Raw genomic sequence first — 20567 nt, 5'->3', positions numbered from 1 at the left:
GTTCAACCTGAAGAGGGCAGCACTCAGACGTTTGTACACCATATATTATAGTATTGAAACACTTTATATCCAAATGTCAAAAAACTTACTAAAATCAATGAACAGCACTAATAAACCATCATTCTTACAGATCAGTAACTAAAAAAAGTTGGATTTGGGTTTAGTTACTCTTTAATCATTAGAAAGTCAATCTGGGGTGTTTCCCGTGACACCACACGACAGATGTACAGTGCAAATGAGAGGCATGCATGACTGTCATCCAAAGAGGAAGCCACTGGTAAAGCCAATGCACAAAAACGCCTTTAGCTAGAGCTCAAATTGAGAAACATGAACACTATTGGATCTCTAGCTCTCTATACTTTGGAGTAATGAGACAGAGATGTATCTTTGTGGTTCTGAGGTATTCCAAACTTTATGGTGTGCCAAGAGTATGGAGTACAATGAAAAATGCATGGTACCAAAAGTAAAGCATGGTGGTGGCAGTGTTCTTCTGTGAGCTTGAATGAGTGCTGCAGGCATGGGCGCTGCTAAGGATTTTGGGCCCCATGAAAAGAATCTTGACAGGGCCCCCAACACAGCTGAGACTTTTTTCATATTAATTTACATAAAATCATGCGCTTTTATGGTATTTTGACTACCAATGGGGTGAGAAAATTTTACTTGAATTAAGTGTTTAAGAAAAAAGAAATCTTATTTCACAATTTTTTTCTCACCCCATTGGCAGATCATTTTGCTCGTTTTAAGGACAATTTCACTTAAAAGGAGACGTTTGTGTTTCCTAAACAAATAAATTTTTTGATACCAGGAAACAGCAAATAGAATAATTTAAAGTTAATCATTTTTACTATTAAATATTTTTAGCACCACAATTTTGGGGGCTTCTCTGGGCCCCCTCTTACTCGTGGGCCCCGAGACTCATCATTGTTTACCCCCCCTTTACAGCACCCCTGGCTGCAGGTGTCTGAGAGTTGAATTTTATAGACGGCATCATGAATACACAGATGTACTGTGAAATACTTAAAGAGAAGATGCTACCATCACTTTGTGCCGTTGGTCACTGGACAATCTTTTAACATGATTCTGACCCAAAACACACATCTAAGGTCACCAATTCATTTCAGAAGAAGCACAGGGTAAAAGTGATTCAGTACGGGGAGTTCAGAAAAGACAAGCAGAGCGTCATTCTCCATCCAGCATCCACAATCTGAAAGAGGTTATTGTTCAAGAATGAATAAAAGATGTAACTGTATGTTGTCAACTTCTTTATTCAATGTCTAGAAGAATTAAGCTGTTTTTAAAAAAAGAATGGAGGCCATACAAAATATTAAATAGGCTTTTTTTAAGAGAATTTTTGTAGGGTGTACTCATTTTTTGCATCACCTCATTTGATTTAAATGTGTTATTTTTCGTATCCTTAAGATGGTCAGTGACTTTAACTCTTATTTTAAGAAACATAAATGTTTAATAAAACTGGTGTGTAAAAACACAGCAAATTGGTCTCATATTTACTAACTGAACTAATTTATGCTGTGCACTGTTTGTGTGTATATACCTCCAGCAAAACCTAACAGCTTTAAAGTATATAGACCCTTTTACAGCTCATGTGATCATGCTGCAAACTGTCAACAGATCGAGGTAAGACTGCTGAGTCTATATGTACCCTCTCATGGTTGATTGCTGAGTGCTTCCACATGTGTTTAATTGCTTAGTGCTTCCACCTGTGTTTGATTATCTGAAAGTCTTCCTCCCAAACCTTGTTTATAAAACCTCATTTCACGAGTTCACACTTACACACAATATGAGAGGTTAAGGTTTAATGCGTATTTGGCGTGCTGTCCGGAGGGAGGGCTCCAAGCTTGGATTTCGGCCCGAACCCAGAGAACTCCCCCCAAAAAGCTGAGAACAGAGGACAGCCGCCGGATTAAAGACCCCCCAATAAGCCGAGTCTGGCAGGCTGGCATCTCGAGGAAGGGTCTGGATGCTTGACTAGGAGGTCCCATGATGGCCGCACTTGCCTGGACTGGTGGGCCTTGCTGGCCTGTGAACGTGGAGCAGTTGGAGGTCCGCTGTGAGACCAATGCTCGCTGGACAGAAAGATAAAAGGAGGAAGATGAGTGCTTGCCCAGGAGATTCTCTCACACTGCATCTTATGGAGACCAAATGCTCACTGGATGAAAGAGAAAATGTAACTGCTCTACCGGGGAAGTTCTCACTCCGTCCGCTCTGAGACCAATGCTCGCTGGACGGACATGGAAACGGAAAAGAGGGAAAATGAGTGCTTGCCCGGGAGATTTTCTCACACTGCATCTGCTGGAGACAGGATGCTGGCTGGATGAAAGAGAAAAACATAAGTGCTCTACCGTTGAAGTTCTCACTCTGTCCGCTGATAGACCAATGCTTGGTGGACGGAAAAGGAAATGGAAAAGAGAAAAATGAGTGCTTGCCCGGGAGATTTTCTCACACTGCATCTGCTGGAGACCAAGTGCTCACTGGATGAAGAGAAAAAACGTAAATGCTCTACCGGGGAAGTTCTCACTTCGTCCGCTGTGAGACCAATGCTCGCTGGACGTAAAAAAGGAAAATAGAAAATGAGTGCTTTCCCAGGAGATTTTCTCACACTGCATCTGCTGGAGACCAAATGCTCGCTGGATGAAGAGAATACGTAAGTGCTCTACCGGGAAAGTTCTCACTCTATCCGCTGGGAGACCAATGCTTGCTGGATAGAAAGAGGCGTCAGGAAAGGAGGGGACAGGAAAGGAGGAGACGGGACAAGGGGCAGAAAAGAGGCTTTTGAGGGTGGTAGGAGATGAAAGAGGTGATAGAAAGAAGAGAGAAACCAGGAAAAGGTAAGTTGTAAGAGTTGTAAGAGACATGGAATGTTTTTCTTATCCTGCAGTAAGGTAGGATTGGAGGGTCCTGGGAGAGACCAATTGGAGGATGGTGTTGTGTGAGGAGTGCGGCAGGTATGAAGATAATTTAACGCCTAAAAGATTTGCATGCGCAGGATAAAACTTGTAAGAATGTACTTGACATTGCAAGCGTAAAATAAATTTGCATGTGCAAAAACAGTTAGGTAAAGGTGTAAATCAAGTTTCAAGCGTAAGAAAACAAGTTTTGCAACATTCTACTGTTAATTGTAAGTGTAATTCGTGTCTTGTAAAACTGAAACTTCATATTTACGCAAATAAGTATGAACTGTATGCATTTGACCTCAGTTTTTCCGTGCTTACACTTTTGGCACGGTTTTTGCGCTGAAATACTGCCAAAAGCATTGCAAATCTGCAAACAGTGGTGTGCAATCAAAAGCACACGTTCATGAACGGCAAATATGAATGAATCGCGCAGAATCTGTCTCTGTGTGTAAAATAAACCGGTTGTAAATGACTTGTTGCATACAAAGGGAAAACTATTTCCTGAAATAACCCGACATCTACTGGTCCCTCTGCGCTTGCAGTTTTGTCACAATTCTCTCACTGGTTTGAGTTTATGTCACCGGGTGACTATATAGGGCGGAACCAAAAGCGGCGGAGTTTGGTTCCGCCTGAAGATGGTTTCCGCCCGGACCGCATTTCTAAAAAAACACCCTTTCGCTTCCTGGTTGCTGGGGCAACAAAATCAGGGCTTTAGAAGCAACAGGTGTGTGGAAATCCGTGATTGGAGGATGCAGACAGAAAGGACACATAAATAGGCCCAGAGAAACACATGAACAGAAGAGTGAGGAAGAGAGTAGCACGGGCGAGCTTCGCTCCGCCTAAGGCGGACCACTAACCCCGTTTCCTGTGAAGCGCTTGGGGCACCGTTGATCCGGGGATCACTTTATGGTGGACGGAAAGAGTGCGGGCCCGAGAAGAGCGAAGGGAAGGAGTTGTGGGTGATTTTAAAGCGAAGCACCATTGGAAGAAAGTGGTTGTCTGCGGAGGCACCGGGCTGTGTAGTGTTACCTGCTGTCGTATTGTGAGCAGCTCCGTTGCATCACGGCCCCACCGGTGAAAGAAAGGAAGCGTGGGCGAGCCGGGAGTCCATCCTGAAAATAGAAGGGACACGTGAGTAAACACTACAGCTGATGTTGTACATTGTGAATGGTGAAGTGTTACCTGCTGTCGTATTGTGAGCAGCTCCGTTGCATCACGGCCCCACCGGTGAAAGAAAGGAAGCGTGGGCGAGCCGGGAGTCCATCCTGAAAATAGAAGTGACACGTGAGTAAACACTACAGCAGTTGTACATTGTGAATGGTGAAGTGTTACCTGCTGTCGTATTGTGAGCAGCTCCGTTGCATCACGGCCCCACCGGTGAAAGAAAGGAAGCGTGGGCGAGCCGGGAGTCCATCCTGAAAATAGAAGTGCCACGTGAGTAAACACTACAGCTGATGTTGTACATTGTGAATGGTGAAGTGTTACCTGCTGTCGTATTGTGAGCAGCTCCGTTGCATCACGGCCCCACCGGTGAAAGAAAGGAAGCGTGGGCGAGCCGGGAGTCCATCCTGAAAATAGAAGTGCCACGTGACTAAACACTACAGCTGATGTTGTACATTGTGAATGGTGAAGTGGTACCTGCTGTCGTATTGTGAGCAGCTCCGTTGCAGTACGGCCCTGCCAGAGAGAGAGAAGTGTGGGTGAGCCGCAGGACATCCGAATCACCGTAAGAGAAAGTCCTATGTTCCCTTCCCGTTTCACCTGGCCATCCCCCTCCACCCTAAAACATTGTATTGACTACCACACGCCGGGCCCGGGCCATGGTGGCTTCATCCCTAACTCACAGAGTGTGTGTGCTGTGCCATGGGTGAGCCTTGCCTTCATTTGTGTGTGTACACTTTACCGCTTGCAGTGTCGTGTTGTGTATGTCTCCTGATAGAAGCCATACGAGGCCGCGGAGCCGTGGAGAGAGCCAGCTGTGGGAGATGGTGGAGTGTGGGACGAAGACCCTCAGGAAGGGGGATGTTTTCCTTTTTTTAATTATTTAATTCCCTTGAAATTTTAATGTTTAATAAAGCCTTTTTTTCTAAATATTACTCAGCTTTGTGTGTCTGGTCATTGGGGTGGTTTTGGGACCTCCTCGGGGTGGAACTAGGAGGAGCGTGACCCGCGACAGGGGCGGTCCGCTTCTTCGACCTGTGACATTTGCAAGCGCGGGTGGGAAGGCGGGGTTATGAAATGAGGCACCTGATGACTCATTGTTTTCTCTATTCTGATTGGTTCAATATAACGCCCGGACTTAACCACTTGACTGTAGCCTGCCTGTAGTCTTGCTTACTAGAAGACTGCTGCTAGTTTTTACTTAAAACTTTCGTTTATACATTACAGTAAAACTGCTCTAATTAATATGGCTTCATTCATAAACATAATTTTGTTACTTCTGTGAAAGTAGGCCTTTCTTACAGTAACTTGTTTAGTAAATACGTTAAATAGAATATAGTTTTGAATTGGAATTATATGCTACACGGTTCTACTAACAACCATAATAATATGGCAAGGAATGAAGTAGCCTACTATTTATAACATTACTTAATAAGAAATGACTCAATGTAGCACCAAATACTCCATCCTAGTCTATATAATTAAAAACTGCCATGCTTTGATGTTCTTTCTCTGTTTTCTTTGTTTCTATTTTATTTGAAGCTGCTTTGGTATGATGAAAAATTGTTAAAAACGCTACATAACTAAAATTGACTTTTTATATATTTTATATATATGTAACAGATTTAACCAGTAAGTTGGAGTGGATTGAGTTTTACACGAGACTGAGTGCATTTGCATTGTGATCTGTGTGCAATACCTTTTCCCCTCGGGGCTCGCCGTAGATGGCGTGTGGGCATGCGCACTGGAGGACGGTGTGTGTGTACAATGTGAGTTCCGGGTTGAGCACCACGTTGGATGGGGTGCAATAATAATAATAATAAAGTTAAAGAGTTAATGATCAGACGACAAGCCTCCGTTTCTTATTTTCAGTTTAGGCGAACCCGAAGTTAAACGCTCGGTAACACTGGTGGCAGCGGTTTTGTTTATTTGTTGCGCTCGCGTGGTACAGTGTTGCGACGGATGTTTTAATAGTTAGCGTAGCTTTCAAAGTTCTAGAAAGTTAGGGTGCGCGTGCAAGTTTATACCACCGAAAACATTATGTGGTGCAAGGATGAGTTTGATATTTATCCGAGACGTGACCGTGACAAGAGCAGCAGACACCTTCGAAATGGGGTTACCGCTGCCATTCTCCGGTGATGAAAAGCAGAGTTTTCTATGCTGGGCTCGTCAGTTTGAGGTTGCGGTCAGAGCGCTCACTGAGGATGATGGCACTGCATCCTACAATTATGAACTGGCGAGAATTCTACAGACACGTTTGACCAGAGCGGCGTTTCTGCTGTGGGACAGCCTCCCTGGTGCTGTTCAGTCGGATTATACAGCTGTTAAAGATAAACTCAAAGAGGCATTCGGGCAAAGACAGTTTATGGATCGCTTCAGAGCCAGTCTTTCAGCTCGGCCCCGAGCTCCGCGAGAAAGTTTGGAAGTGTATGCGGCTGAGATTAGCAGGCTGGTTGACGATGCTTTTCCCGAATATGGTGAGAAAGCTCAAAAGGAAGAAAAATTTCGTCGTTTCTTGGCTGGCCTGGATCCGGTGCTCAGAACTAAATGCCATGAACAAGGAGCTACGGATTTAGAGGAGGCCGTCATAATTGCAGGTCGGTGTGAAAATGCTAGAGATGTAATAAAGACTGATTATATGGCCGTAAATGCCGCTCATAGTGATGGTGACGAAGGGGCAGTGGCTGCTATTAATTCTGGATCTGGAAGAGACAATGCTGGACTATACAGAGCAGTAGAAAGATTGGCAGACGAAATGAGGGACATGAGGATACAATTGAGGCGTTTAGGAGATGAGAACCAAAAACTGAATGCCAAAGTGAATTCTAAAACAATGGAGGACTGGCAATGGAGCCGCTCTCAATCTAATGGACTGTGTCAGTGCTGCTGTGGGGGCCGTGGATGCCAGTCACAGAGAGGTCGTTCACCTGAGAGACAGTGGGTAAAACACAGCGACAGGTATAAGTCAGGTACGGATTATGGTGATGTTAACGACTCATACTCTATGCGGTACCCTCCTAGACGCAGTCCAAGCCCTAGTCCTCGCAGACGGAACAGCTATGAGGATGACTTGAGAAAGCGTGGAGTACGTTTCATGTCTCCCGGAGCAGGAGAGCGACATAATGGGCCGGGAAACGGACTGTAGCTGATGTTACGGCCCAAACACCAGCTATGTTGATTAAGGGCCCTCAAATAGACAACACAAATGTCAGTAACTCTATTTTCAAAGATTCTAATGAAGCCACGAACACTGGCCCAGGCCTGATGGTGTCATATGTGAAGGGAGTGATTGAGGGTGTAGAGGTTCTAATTTTAGTGGACTCTGGTTCCAGCGTGTCTCTCATTAGTGCTGATTTTCGCATGTCCATCCCAGCACTACGCAATCGCCCATTGAAGAAGGATTATGTGGCGGCTCGTGCCGTTAATGGACAGATGCTGGATACGCTAGGCACCATTACAATGACATTTCAGCTAGGAACTGAGTCATGGCAACATATATTTCATGTAGTAAGAGAAACCACTCAGACAGTGCTGTTGGGGTGGGACTTTCTGTTGAAGAATCATGACTTACTGGACCTCAGTAGGGCAAAGTTACAACTGTGGGACATTTCAGTTCCTCTCCTTACCAGCAAAGACTTTGTTCCCTTCTGCTGCAATGTGTCCATGGCAACTACAATTTCCTTACCTCCCCTCAGTGAGTCAGTTGTACCTGTTAAAGTTTCTTCACCTTATGTGGCTCAAATGCTGAATGACTTTGATGGCTATTTGGAACCTAATGTGGCAGATTCATCCAATTTAGTGGTGGCTCATACAGTGACCACGGTTAAAAATGGACTAACAAAAGCTCGGATTTTGAATCCTACTGGACAGGACAGTTCATTGAAACAAGGTATGCACTTGGGCGAGTTTTACTCTGTTGATGGCGCTGATATTCAGTTGCTTATGACTTCGGTCGATGTAGCTGCGACATCAACAACAGGAGTGACACCCCCTGTATCACTGGATAAGTCACCAATTTCAGAGTTTGAAAGAATGGCACTTTCTGAATTACTGCTAAACTACAATGACATCTTCAGCTCCTCCAAGAAAAATTCTGGAAAGTGCAAACTGATTAAACATAACATCAGAACAGGTGAGCAGGCTCCTATCAAACAGCGCCCATACCGCGTGTTCCCTGAGAAACGTGCTGAAATAGAGAGACAAGTGGCGGGTCTGCTAGCAGATGGTGTCATCGAGGAGAGCTGCAGCCCTTGGGCATCACCAGTAGTTTTAGATAAAAAGAATTGTGGCTCCTGGCGTTTCTGTATTGACTACAGACGCTTAAATAGTGTGACGGTGAAAGACTCTCATCCCCTACCTCGTGTAGACGATACCCTGGACGCGTTGGCAGGAGCTGTGTGGTTCAGCACTTTAGACTTTTCTAACGGATACTGGCAGGTAGATGTTGCTGAGGAAGACAGCAACATTCTACATTCCAACATTTGATGGAGTTAGTCCTCAGGGGGCTCCCATGGCACGTCTGCATAGTGTATCTGGATGATATTCTAATTTACAACAAAACTTTTGACGAACACTTGTCCAGTTTACAAGAAGTGTTTTCGAGAATTCAGTCTGCCGGCCTAAGACTAAACCCAAAAAAATGCCACCTGGCCAGAGATCATGTAATTTTTCTGGGTCATGTTATTTCTCGAAAAAGGACTCCAGCCTGATCCTAGGAACACAGAAAAGGTTCGCAACTGGCCAGTTCCTCAATCTCCGTCTGAGGTCAGGGCGTTTGTGGGACTGTGTTCCTATTACAGACGTTTTGTCAGAGATTTTTCAAAATATGCTGCTCCACTGAATCAGCTTGTTGGTAAGAATGTGCCCTTTGTGTGGTCTTCCGAATGTGACAAATCTTTTAATTTCTTGAAAAATGTGTTGTCATCTGAGCCTATTGTGATTCTGCCTGACTTCAATGTGCCATTTAAAATCCACACAGATGCATCCAATCTGGCTGTCGGTCCTGTGCTCGCACAGGATAGAGACGGCTTGGAGCATGTTGTAGCCTATGCTAGCCGGGCATTGAACGCCACACATAGGCGCTGGTCTACTTTCGATCGGGAGCTGTGGGCCATTGTGTGGGCAGTAAGAGAATTCAGGCATTACATTGGACTTTCTTCTTTTACCATTATCACATTATGGAACTCGACCCACTGAACTGGGTCATCATTCACAAGGACGGGAATCAACACAAGAATGCGGACGCACTGTCTCGTCGCCCGGAAACACCCGACCCGGTGGGCACAAAGTCGAGTAGTAATTGGATGTCAGAAGTCAATGTGGTGAGTTCAGGTCAGCCGAGTAGTGACAAGTCATGTCCCTCTACAGTTGTTAGGTCTCCAAGGGAAAAGACTGCCGCACACCTACCTGACTTTCCTGATTCAGATACTGTTTCCATGAACGCTCTGTCTTTCAATACACTGGACATTAGGGCCTCGCAGCAGGCTGATCCTGACATTAGAATTGTTTTGGGCAGAGCAGTCACAAAGGCCTCCCAGGAGACAGTTAAGAGGTGCCTCTCAGTGTTTGAAAAAACTTTGGACGGAGTTCAGTCGCCTCTCAATTATTGATGGATTGTTGTGTCACTCTGTAATCTGTTCGCTCACTGGTGATACTATATTGCAAATTGTTGTACCTAGTGCTATGACTCCTGATAATGAGAATGGGATGAGTATGTGAAACATGTCGCTTTTGCTTACAACACATCGCCTCACTCCAGCACTCATTTCACACCTTACTTTTTGACCCATGGCCGCCAGGCACGAGTGCCGGCTGAGCTTATATTACCGACTCGTGCACTTGACCCACAAATGACTGGATCCCATACTGATTTTGTATTTGTGTTGAAACAAAAACTGGACTCTGCCTTCAGCAGTGCACGCATGCATAGCGAGGCTGCTCATGAGCGTCAGAAAATGTATCATGACGAAGGAGTGCGTCACCAGCCTTATGCTGTGGGTGCCATGGTGTGGCTCAACAACCCTGTAAAGAGCCGCATGCAACTGGCGCCCCATTGGCAGTGACCTTATAAAATTGTTCAAGTGATGGACTCATGTGGTGAACTTGGATTGTCTTATAAGATTGTCAATCCTTTGGACTCTGATGAGTGAGCGCAGGTTGTGCACTATGATTGGTTACGGCCTTACACATTGCCTATTCCTTCTCTGTCACAAAAACAGACATTGGAAAATGTGTTTGATTCTTTCCCAACATCCTCCTCACCGGAGGTAGATATGCCAGGTAGAGAAGAATGTGTTTTCCCTCAGAGTGACCTGAGTGTTTTACCTGATAAACAGTGTTTTGATAACAAGCCAGAACCAAATGTGAGCAGAACAGGAAGGCTTTTGAAACCTCCTGTCCATTTGAAGAATTTTGTCATGTATTGATATAACTGTTAGCCCTGTTGGGTAGTGTGGTGGTATGCTCCTGGTTTACAATTATTTGGGAGTTTGTTCAATGCACTGTACTGTTTAAAAAGTGTTTGAAGAAGACAAAAATCAAAGTATGGAAAGATGCCTTACAATTTACTCATTTTGCACTTTACACAGCTGTATATGGTTTATGTAAGGTGTTTTGTTTATGTAATTTGTACTGCTCATATGTTTATGTGGTTTATGTTTCATTTATGTAAACGCGGACGTTTATTTTGTCAGGGGGGGACATATGTAACAGATTTAACCAGTAAGTTGGAGTGGATTGAGTTTTACACGAGACTGAGTGCATTTGCATTGTGATCTGTGTGCAATACCTTTTCCCCTCGGGGCTCGCCGTAGATGGCGTGTGGGCATGCGCACTGGAGGACGGTGTGTGTGTACAATGTGAGTTCCGGGTTGAGCACCACGTTGGATGGGGTGCAATAATAATAATAAAGTAAAATAGTTAATGATCAGACGACAAGCCTCCGTTTCTTATTTTCTTATATTTCAGTTTAGGCGAACCCGAAGTTAAACGCTCGGTTACAGATATATTCTTATTTATATATTATGTCACCAGGTGACGATCTGTGAGGGCGGAACCAAAAGTGTGCAAGATCGGTTCCGCCTGGCGATGGTTCCGCCCGGACGACTGACTCCAAACACCGGAATTCCCGGGGTTTCCCCGAACACTAAATCAAGCCCAATATCATACAGGTGAGAGCGATTAACACAGCGATTGCTGATAGGCCGATAAGGAGAGAAGGTTGGGCATAAAAAGACCTTTGAAGACGACAGGTGGTTGTTGTTGGTGGTACTTTGTGAGTACGTTGCTTGCGCTTGTTGCTACGGTGGAGATCGGCTGGGTTGACTCACATTGATCCCTTAGGGAAGACGAGAGGTTGGAGACGTGATTTGGATGTGGAGAAGAGCACACGAAGCCATTGGATATACGAATGGGGAGACTGTTTGACCACAAAGCGTGAGTAACAGTCAAAGCAAATTCTATGCGCTATTTAGAAGAAGAGTTACCGGTGTATTTTGTGAGAGTGTTGAAGGTTACCGGCCCCACTACGAAGGGAAACGTGGGCGTGCCGTGCGTGCATTGTGGAACACCAACTGGGAGATCTGGAGACGAAACTTTCCATCAGTTACGGCCCTGCGGAGAATGAAGCGTAGGTGAGCCGAAGAGGTAACCAGGAGACATAAAGGGGTGTTGTTGAACATATTCACCTGTAATTCTTTTCCCTCTCTCTGGCGAGTACAACGCCCAACCCGCCTCTCGAGCAGCCGAGGCCTAGGCGGCCAAGTCTTAACTTCACGTGGAGTGCGTGTGCAGAGTGCTGTGGTGAGTTGTGCCTTTCATCGTGTGTTTTCACTAAGCTTGCTGTGTGTGTGCTGTGTTTACAGTAACCGAAGCCGCCCAGGCTCCCTGCAGATTGTGCGGAGTAATAGCACGTTGAGGCCTGAGCCATATGAGAGAAACCAACTACTACCATAACCCCCTGAGTGTCGGCTAGAGCTCGCGTTAACCCGGAAAGCAGGCAGCGGTGTAACCCAACTACATATCAAAGAGAACAACGGCCGAGGTACATTGTACGGATTGAAGGTAGAAGTTGTGTCTGTCCAGAAGAACTCGGTGTGTGCGCAGAGCCTCGTCGAGAGTTCGCCCCAGTAGAAGATCCCCTGTCAGTGGCAAGGAGGGGGAGCTTGGGAAGCGTTCGGCTCAGCGGCACCCGACCTTGCAGTCCCCACGACACCTACGAAGCTTTGGCCGACGGGTGAAGGCGTACAGTGTGCGGCCGTTGTGGTGAGAGTCCGCTGCCTGGAGGAGTGAACCAAAGGCCCAAGTGTTGTGAGTAACCTACCTGTGCAGTGTGTAACTTACCTGTGTTTGCAGCAACGCCTCGAAGAGGACCAAACAGTGTCAGCAGTGAGAACCCCTTACCTCAGTCTCCACGTATGCTTTGGAGTGAACCAAAGGCCCAAGTGTTGTGAGTAACCTACCTGTGCAGTGTGTAACTTACCTGTGTTTGTAGCAACACCTCGAAGAGGACCAAACAGTGTCAGTAGTGAGAACCCCTTACCTCTGTCTCCACGTATGCTTTGGAGTGAACTAAAGGCCCCAGTGTTGTGAGTAACCTACCTGTGCAGTGTGTAACTTACCTGTGTTTGCAGCAACGCCTCGAAGAGGACCAAACAGTGTCAGTAGTGAGAACCCCTTACCTCGGTCTCCACGTATGCTCTGGAGTGAACCAAAGGCCCAAGTGTTGTGAGTAACCTACCTGTGTAGTGTGTAACTTGCCTGTGTTTGCAGCAACGCCTCGAAGAGGACCAAACAGTGTCAGCAGTGAACCCTTTACTTCTGTCTCCACGTATGCTTTGGAGTGAACCAAAGGCCCAAGTGTTGTGAGTAACCTACCTGTGAAGTGTGTAACTTACCTGTGTTTGCAGCAACGCCTTGAAGAGGACCAAACAGTGTCAGTAGTGGGAACCCCTTACCTCTGTCTCCACGTATGCTTTGGAGTGACCCAAAGGCCCAAGTGTTGGGAGTAACCTACCTGTGTAGTGTGTAACTTACCTGTGTTTGCAGCAACGCCTCGAAGAGGACCAAACAGTGTCAGTAGTGAAAACCTCTTACCTCTGTTCCCACGTATGCTTTGGAGTGAACCAAAAGCTCAGAGTCTTGTGAGTAACCTACCTGTGTTTACAGCCACGCCTCGTGGTGGATCCTCAGCGTCCAGCGAGGTCGAGACGGACCTGTTTTGCCTCCAGGAGGAAGCGGAGGGCGCCACGGGTTCAAGGACCGCATAGAAGAAGACTCCTGGCCCCTGTCCCCTGGTCCAACTCGCCCTGGAGGCGAAAAGAAGAGTGTTTTAAACTGCCCTTCCCCTTTTTTCCCTTCCTTTTAAATATTTAACAAAGATAAAGATTTTAATTGTAGTATACTCATCTGTCTGGTCATTGGGGTGGTCTTGGGAACCTCCTCGAGGTGGAAAGTAGAGAGGGGCGTGGCCTGTTAGCTATCTTTGGTCCGCCCCGGCCGTGACAATTACATTATTATATATTAAATATTACAAAACACCAGCTTAAAATTCAGAATCAACACATGTCAGCCAGCTCAAAGGTTTATGTATTAAGTCATTATAGTAGTATTCCTGCAGCCTCTTGGACAATATTAAGAGAACCCCTGGGATTATTGAACCAATCAGAAAAGAGAAAACAAGAAAGTCATCAGGAGCCTCATTTAATAACCCAGCCTTCCCACCCGCGCTTGCAAACTCAAATCAGTGAGAGAATCGTGACAAAACTGCAAGCGCAGAGGGACCAGTAGATGTCGGGTTATTTCAGGAAATAGTTTTCCCTTCATATGCAACAAGTCATTTACAACTGGTTTATTTTACACACAGAGACAGATTCTGCGCGATTCATTCATATTTGCTGTTCATGAACGTGTGCTTTTGATTGCACACCACTGTTTGCAGACTTGCAATGCTTTTGGCAGTATTTCAGCGCAAAAACCGTGCCAAAAGTGTAAGCACGGAAAAACTGAGGTCAGATGCATACAGTTCATACTTATTTGCGTAAATATGAAGTTTCAGCTTTACAAGACATGAATTACACTTACAATTAACAGTAGAATGTTGCAAAACTTGTTTTCTTACGCTTGCAACTTGATTTACACCTTTACAAAACTGTTTTTGCACATGCAAATTTATTTTACGCTTGCAATGTCAAGTACATTCTTACAAATTTGATCCTGCACATGCAAATCTTTTAGGCGTTAAATTACCTTCATAGGCAGGGGTTTAACGGGTGGTTTACGGGAATATTAGTTCTGAATAGCGAGGTACTGGAGTTGGGATTTGGTCAGCCTCTGGAGCCAGCATCCTGAATTTCTGAAACAGAAAACGAGACAGGGAGTCAGCGATTTGGTTTTCTGACCCGGGGACATGCTTAGCAGTAATGATAAATTGGTCGCAAGCTGAAATCTAAGTAAGACGTCTTAATAGTGGCATTAAAGCGGGTGAATGGGAATGGCCTTTGTTGATGCAATGTACTGTTGCATCGTTATCACAATGTACTAAAATGCTAGTAGAGGCCCATTCCTTTCCCCACAGAAAAGCTGCTACTACGAGAGGATAAAGCTCAAATAGAGCTGAGGATTGCGATACATCCTGGAGTTGAGGTGGCCATGGAGCCGCGAACCAACGACCTTGGTAAAATCCCCCAAACCCAACTGAGGGGGCGGCATCTGTGAACAGTTGAATGTCGGTGGGGGACGAAACGAGGGTGTTATAGAAAAAGGATAGGCCATTCCACTGTTTAAGAAATGTTAGCCAGAGCGCGACATGCTTGGGTTAGAAAAATGGGGTCTTCTAGTGAGTGGACGGAGGACGCGAGTGAGAGGAGATGCGATATGAAGGGGCGCCCTGCTGGATGATGCGTATCGCGAATTTAAGTGTCCGAGCAGGGATAGGAGTTTGCGCTTTGAAAAATTAGATTTTTTAAGGAAAGTAGAAGAGACGAGGATTATACGGTCGATTTTTTTTTCTTTGGGCAGGGATGCTTGGAATTTTTTGGAATCCAAATGAATTCCTAGAAACTCAATAGATGTTGCGGGGCCCATGTTTTTTTCCTGTGCGAGGGGGATTCCCAGTTCAGAAAAAACGTTTTGGACTGTGAGGAGGTGCTTGGCTGGTAGTTCATTGGGCGACGAGATTATAAAAAAATCATCTAGCAGGTGAATGAGGTGAGAAATGGCGTAGTTGTTCGACAAGATCCAGCAAACTGCTTCTGATAGCATGTCGAATATTTTAGGGCTACTTTGCATCCGAAGTACTGCAAAATAGTATTTCCCGAGACAGCGAACTCCAAATAAGTGCCAGGAATCTGGATGGATAGGCATTACTTTGAAAGCGGATGTAACGTCAATTTTTGCAAGCCAAGCACCCCGACCTGCGATTTTGATAATGTTGATTGCCTGATCTATGTCGTGGTATTTAAGCGAAAATTCGTCAAGAGGGATCAAGCTGTTTATGCTTGGTAACGGGGAATTGTGTGGGGCTGACAAGTCGACTATAAGTCGTTTTTTACCTGAGAACTTTCTTGTAGCCACTCCGATGGAGCTGATACGAAACAGATTGAATGGAGGATTATCGAATGGGCCGAACATGAAGCCTGACTTAACTTCTTTTTTAATCAATTTGTGTACTATAGTGGAGGACTTTTATTATGCTTTTATTTTCATATTATTATGTTTTATTTTTCATCCTATTTTTCTTTTTTTAATTACAATGATAAGCTCATAAATTGTGATTCATATGGAGATCATGTTTTCCTGCTAACGTACAGAATTATGCTCTTTCTGTCTTCTGAGGAAAGTACAATGTCCTAGGACTTAAACATCATGTACTGAGAACAATACATACGTTTTATGATTTCACTAGATTTGTGTTTAACTGTTTATGTTCTTAATCACTGACAAATTGAAGCTTATCTTCTAAATGACGTAGAAACTGATGACTACACATGTTTCAGCATCTTACTATAAATGTGTGTTCAACCTTGCAATCGGGGCTCTTGGGTTTTTAAACTTCTAGCACCATGGGGGTGAGAGCCTATTCTGCAGAATATATAAAATTCAGACAAAGAAAATTCTGTCGACAGTGTGTCTGTGTGATCCTTGACTTTGACTCTTAGTGAGTATTATTTGATGCGGCTAAAATTCCACGACAATAATGGCGACGAGGATGTGGATTCCACAGCTGAAGACTCCAGAAGGTTTGGGAGAGACTGACTGATCACCCCTGAGACGAGAGGTCTCGGGCTCCGTACCCCAGGCCTAAGGGAAGGGAGAGTCTCAACCATTTCTGAAGTCAAAGCTGACGGAATCTGGAAAAGAACCGTTGTGGTGGCATCTGAATAGATAATACGGTAAGCGTTATTTCGTTCGTGACCATGGGTCAGGGTAATTCGAAAGGGAGTACAAAGTCAATGGATCTGGAAAATGGCGTGTATGCTCGAGTGATCAAATCAAAGGGCACGGGGGCGTTGGAAAGCGTAAAATCTGGGAGAAAAGGTATGATTTTCCTCCTAAAGGAAAACTAAGTGAGAAAGCACTCACTTTATTAAGGGAAAAAATCATTGCGGATGGCAGAGAAATGAGAGCACCGAGTAAGATAAAGACCAAGGACGAACTGACTCAGACTAAGTCAGAGCTAAACATTAAGCATAATGTTTTCCTACATCAGATTCATTACATGATGAACCTAACTTTCAGTTTTTTCCTCCTCCATATGCACCTGCACGTACCCCACCTGGGGTACATTTCTCTTATACAAAGGTACCTCTTCTAGACGATGATCTCCAACCCCCTCCAAGAAGACTCCCACAACCACCCGCACAAGAGGCATCACCAAGAATACAAACTGCACCCCCGCCGACACAAGAACTACCACCTGAGCTAAACCCACCAATCCTCCTCGACAGCATCTTGGAAGAGGAAGAGCAGGAAGTTCAGATAAAAACATCAACACAGGAGAGGTAACATCCTGGGAATCCTACCTAAAGCAAATGTTCCTCGGGGGACTTCAACCTGAAATTCCAACGAAGGTGAAGCAAACCTGCATCGGATGGGAATCAGGAAAGCTGAGTGAGGTCATTACACATTCTCTACATGCTGAATGCCTGCATGACGAAGAAAAACGAAAGAAGAAAAGAAAGGCCGATCAACAACTATCTTCAGCTTTTGTCAAGATAGGCGAATGGGGCCAGCAACGGCGTAATCAGCACAGTTTCCCTTCACAAGGACAACGTTTTCCAGGAGAACTGGCAGCAGAAAGAACGAGAGAAGAGGAAAGCAGTGGCCGGAAAATCCAAAAGAAAAAGTTTGCTGGTATTTGCGGACAGAAAGGACACTTGAAAAACCAATGTTTCCAATTCCTGAAATCTCAAGAGACACTGAAATCCCAAGCGGGCCCGGGAAACTTTGCGGGGTGTAAAGAAAAAGGGGACTGAAGCCAGGAGGGGGAAAGAGAGAATCAGACGGAGGCGGGTAAGTCCAATCTTGTTTTTTCTGCGGTTCAAATGCCATATTATCTGCTTGCTGATTCTGATTTTTCTGATGTGTGTGATAGGGAAAGGAATGCTCTGTGCAATGAAGAACTTGCTTTGCTTGAAATTGACCGAGAGGCATACTCTAAATTGCCTCTCGAAGAAATAATGGTTGAGGGACAGGCTCTGTTGTTTATGGTGGACTCTGGCGCGACTAACTCTGTCATACGCAAAGATGCATTCCCATTTGTCACCTTGAGTGGGCAGTTTAACTCATCTATGAGTGCTACGGGGCATATAGTGAGGGAAGAATTTACTGCTCCACTCTGTTGTATGCATGACGGTAACGAGTTTATGCATATGTTCCTCTTATCTGACGCGTGTCCGGTAAAACCTCATGGGGAGGGATTTGATGTGTAAAATGAATGCTAACATCTTATGTAACAACCAAGGCCTGAATATTTCTTGTTTGGGATCCCAGAATGTCATCTATGTGTGTGTCTCTGTTGTATGTGTATGAATGGGCCTTTCAGAGCGAAGAGTTGCATGCTGAAGGGAAGATAAGATTGCCACAAGCTAGCGAGGTCATTCCAGCTGATAACATGCATTGCACAGCTCATAGAAATGGTTCTCTGTAAAAAGAGAAGGTTTGACTATAACACATATATGCTGGAATGACTCATGGTGTGTGGCACTCGTTCAAATTGACAGAAAAGCAAGAACAAATTTTTGATGTTGAAAATTCGGTACCCCATGTTTCCATTGCAAAAAAAATACCAGTCAGCCATGGGAAAAAGAATGTGAATTTGCAAAGGCCTGTAGCGAGGCTGTTGATTGGGAAATGTTGTCAGAAAATGTGCAGTTCTCAGAGCAGATAACAGCACACAGGAGAAGTTGTGTTTCTTTTTTTCATTGCTGAGAGAGAGAGAGTTATAATACAGAAAGCTGTTTCTGCAGATTCAAATTTACAAAACATTTTGCCAGCACACATGACGTGTGCTAGCATTGATTTACCGCAAGAGGTTCTTGACAAAGTACCTGACTACCTGTGGGCTAAAGATAAATATGATGTGGGTTTGATTAAAGGGTGTGACCCCAAAGAGTGATTACAGACCATGCAAACCTCAATACCCTCTGAAAAGGGAGGCGCTTGAGGGAATAAGGCCAGTATTTGAGGCCTTATTGGAGAAAGGGATAATTGTTCCCTACCCAAACTCACCTGTGAGAACACCCATTTGAACACCCATTTTTCCTGTACAAAAGGTCAGAGATGCAGGTCAGCCCACAGAGTGGAGGTTTGTTCAAGACCTCCAAGCAGTAAATGCTGCGGTACAGGTAAGGGCACCAAACGTGCCGAACCCTTACACAATTCTCTCACAGATACCAGCTGACGGCCAGTGGTTTTCTGTAGTGGATATTTCAAATGCATCTTTCAGTTTCCTGTCCATCCTGATAGCCAGTTTTGGTTTACTTTTACATTTGAGGGGTACAGCGAGAGCCCCACGATTTACAACTCTGCATTGCATTGTTCATTACAGAAACTTGTGTTGGATGATGATGTTGCTTTATTGCAGTATGTGGATGACCTCTTGGTGGCGGCACCGACTCAGCAGTCGTGCACAGACAACACCATATGGTTGCTCACTCATCTAGCTGAGGAGGGCCACAAGGTCAACCCCAAGAAGGTACAGTACTCTGTCCAGAAAGTAACCTTTCTAGGACACGAAATTACACCAATGGGTTAGTCTCTCTCTCCAAAGAGAATAGAGGCGATAGCTAACATACCAAAACCCATTACAAAGAAACAAGTAATGTCATTTTTGGGTATGACATCTTATTGCAGGACTTTTATTGCTAATTATTCTGAGATGTAACAACCATTGCATGACATGATTTATGAGAAACCTTTGGCACCATCAGAGAAGGTAAAGTGGACAGAGAAGGCTGAAAGGGCATTTGTGGAACTAAAACAGACATTACAGCAGGCACCCACTTTGGGGCTGCCAGATCAAAAAAAAAAATCCTTTTATTTAAACTGTGGATGAAAGAAATGGCTGTATGACATCTGTTTTGTTGCAAGAACATGGTGACAAGTTGAGACCAGTTGCATATTTTTCAGGTCGTCTTGATGCGGTGGCCAGGGGCCTACCGGGATGTCTCAGGGCAGTGGCAGCTGCAGAGAAAGCAGTACAAGCCAGCAGTGAGTTTGTGGGTTACGCGCAGCTTTGTCTGTTGGTCCCTCATTTCTGTGTCTCATAGGCTGCGTTCATACGGTACCATAATACGGTTGTGAAACCCGTATTTGAGTCCTTAAGACGGTTCCGTTCACACGCAGTTCGGTTATTTACGGGTTTGACAACCGCATTCTATAACCGACTTCACACCCGTAACTTTACGGGTTTCACAACCGTATTTACAGAGAAACTGTGCCGTGTGAACGGAATCGCACTGGACAACCAGTTGTCTGTCACTTCATTCGTTGCTCTTGTGTTAAGATAACGTTACAGTGCATGAAAATGACTGCAAACTACGCACCAGAATTGCTCCATAAGATTAATGTGATATTATATTACCTTCATAGACGCCACAGAACATATTGCATTACGCATAAAATTGCGTGCAGCCAAGTAAGTGAGATATATAAAGTTTAAACTTTAAAAGTGGACGATTCATATAATGTTAACTGTATAATAAAAGAGATATAAAAATTAGCTGTTTATTTACTCACCTTTTATCTTCAGTAGAGCAATAAAGAAGATATTTTGCAAAAAAACCCATCTGTGATTCAAATAATGCAAGCAAAAGATGCGTCAGTTTGAAAGGTCAAAAAGCAGATATATCCAATACAAAAGTAATCTCCGTGACTCCTGGTGACATTTTTTGCTGCTTGTGAAGCAAATCGGTCGGTTTTTGCAGGATATTAAACGTTATTTACAACATTATTAGCGTCCATACAGAACTGTGGCAACATATAAAGTGCGCTTTT

This window comes from Misgurnus anguillicaudatus, chromosome 2, assembly GCF_027580225.2.
Source record: "Misgurnus anguillicaudatus chromosome 2, ASM2758022v2, whole genome shotgun sequence".
Lineage (NCBI taxonomy): Eukaryota > Metazoa > Chordata > Actinopteri > Cypriniformes > Cobitidae > Misgurnus > Misgurnus anguillicaudatus.
This window is presented reverse-complemented; position numbering follows the sequence as displayed.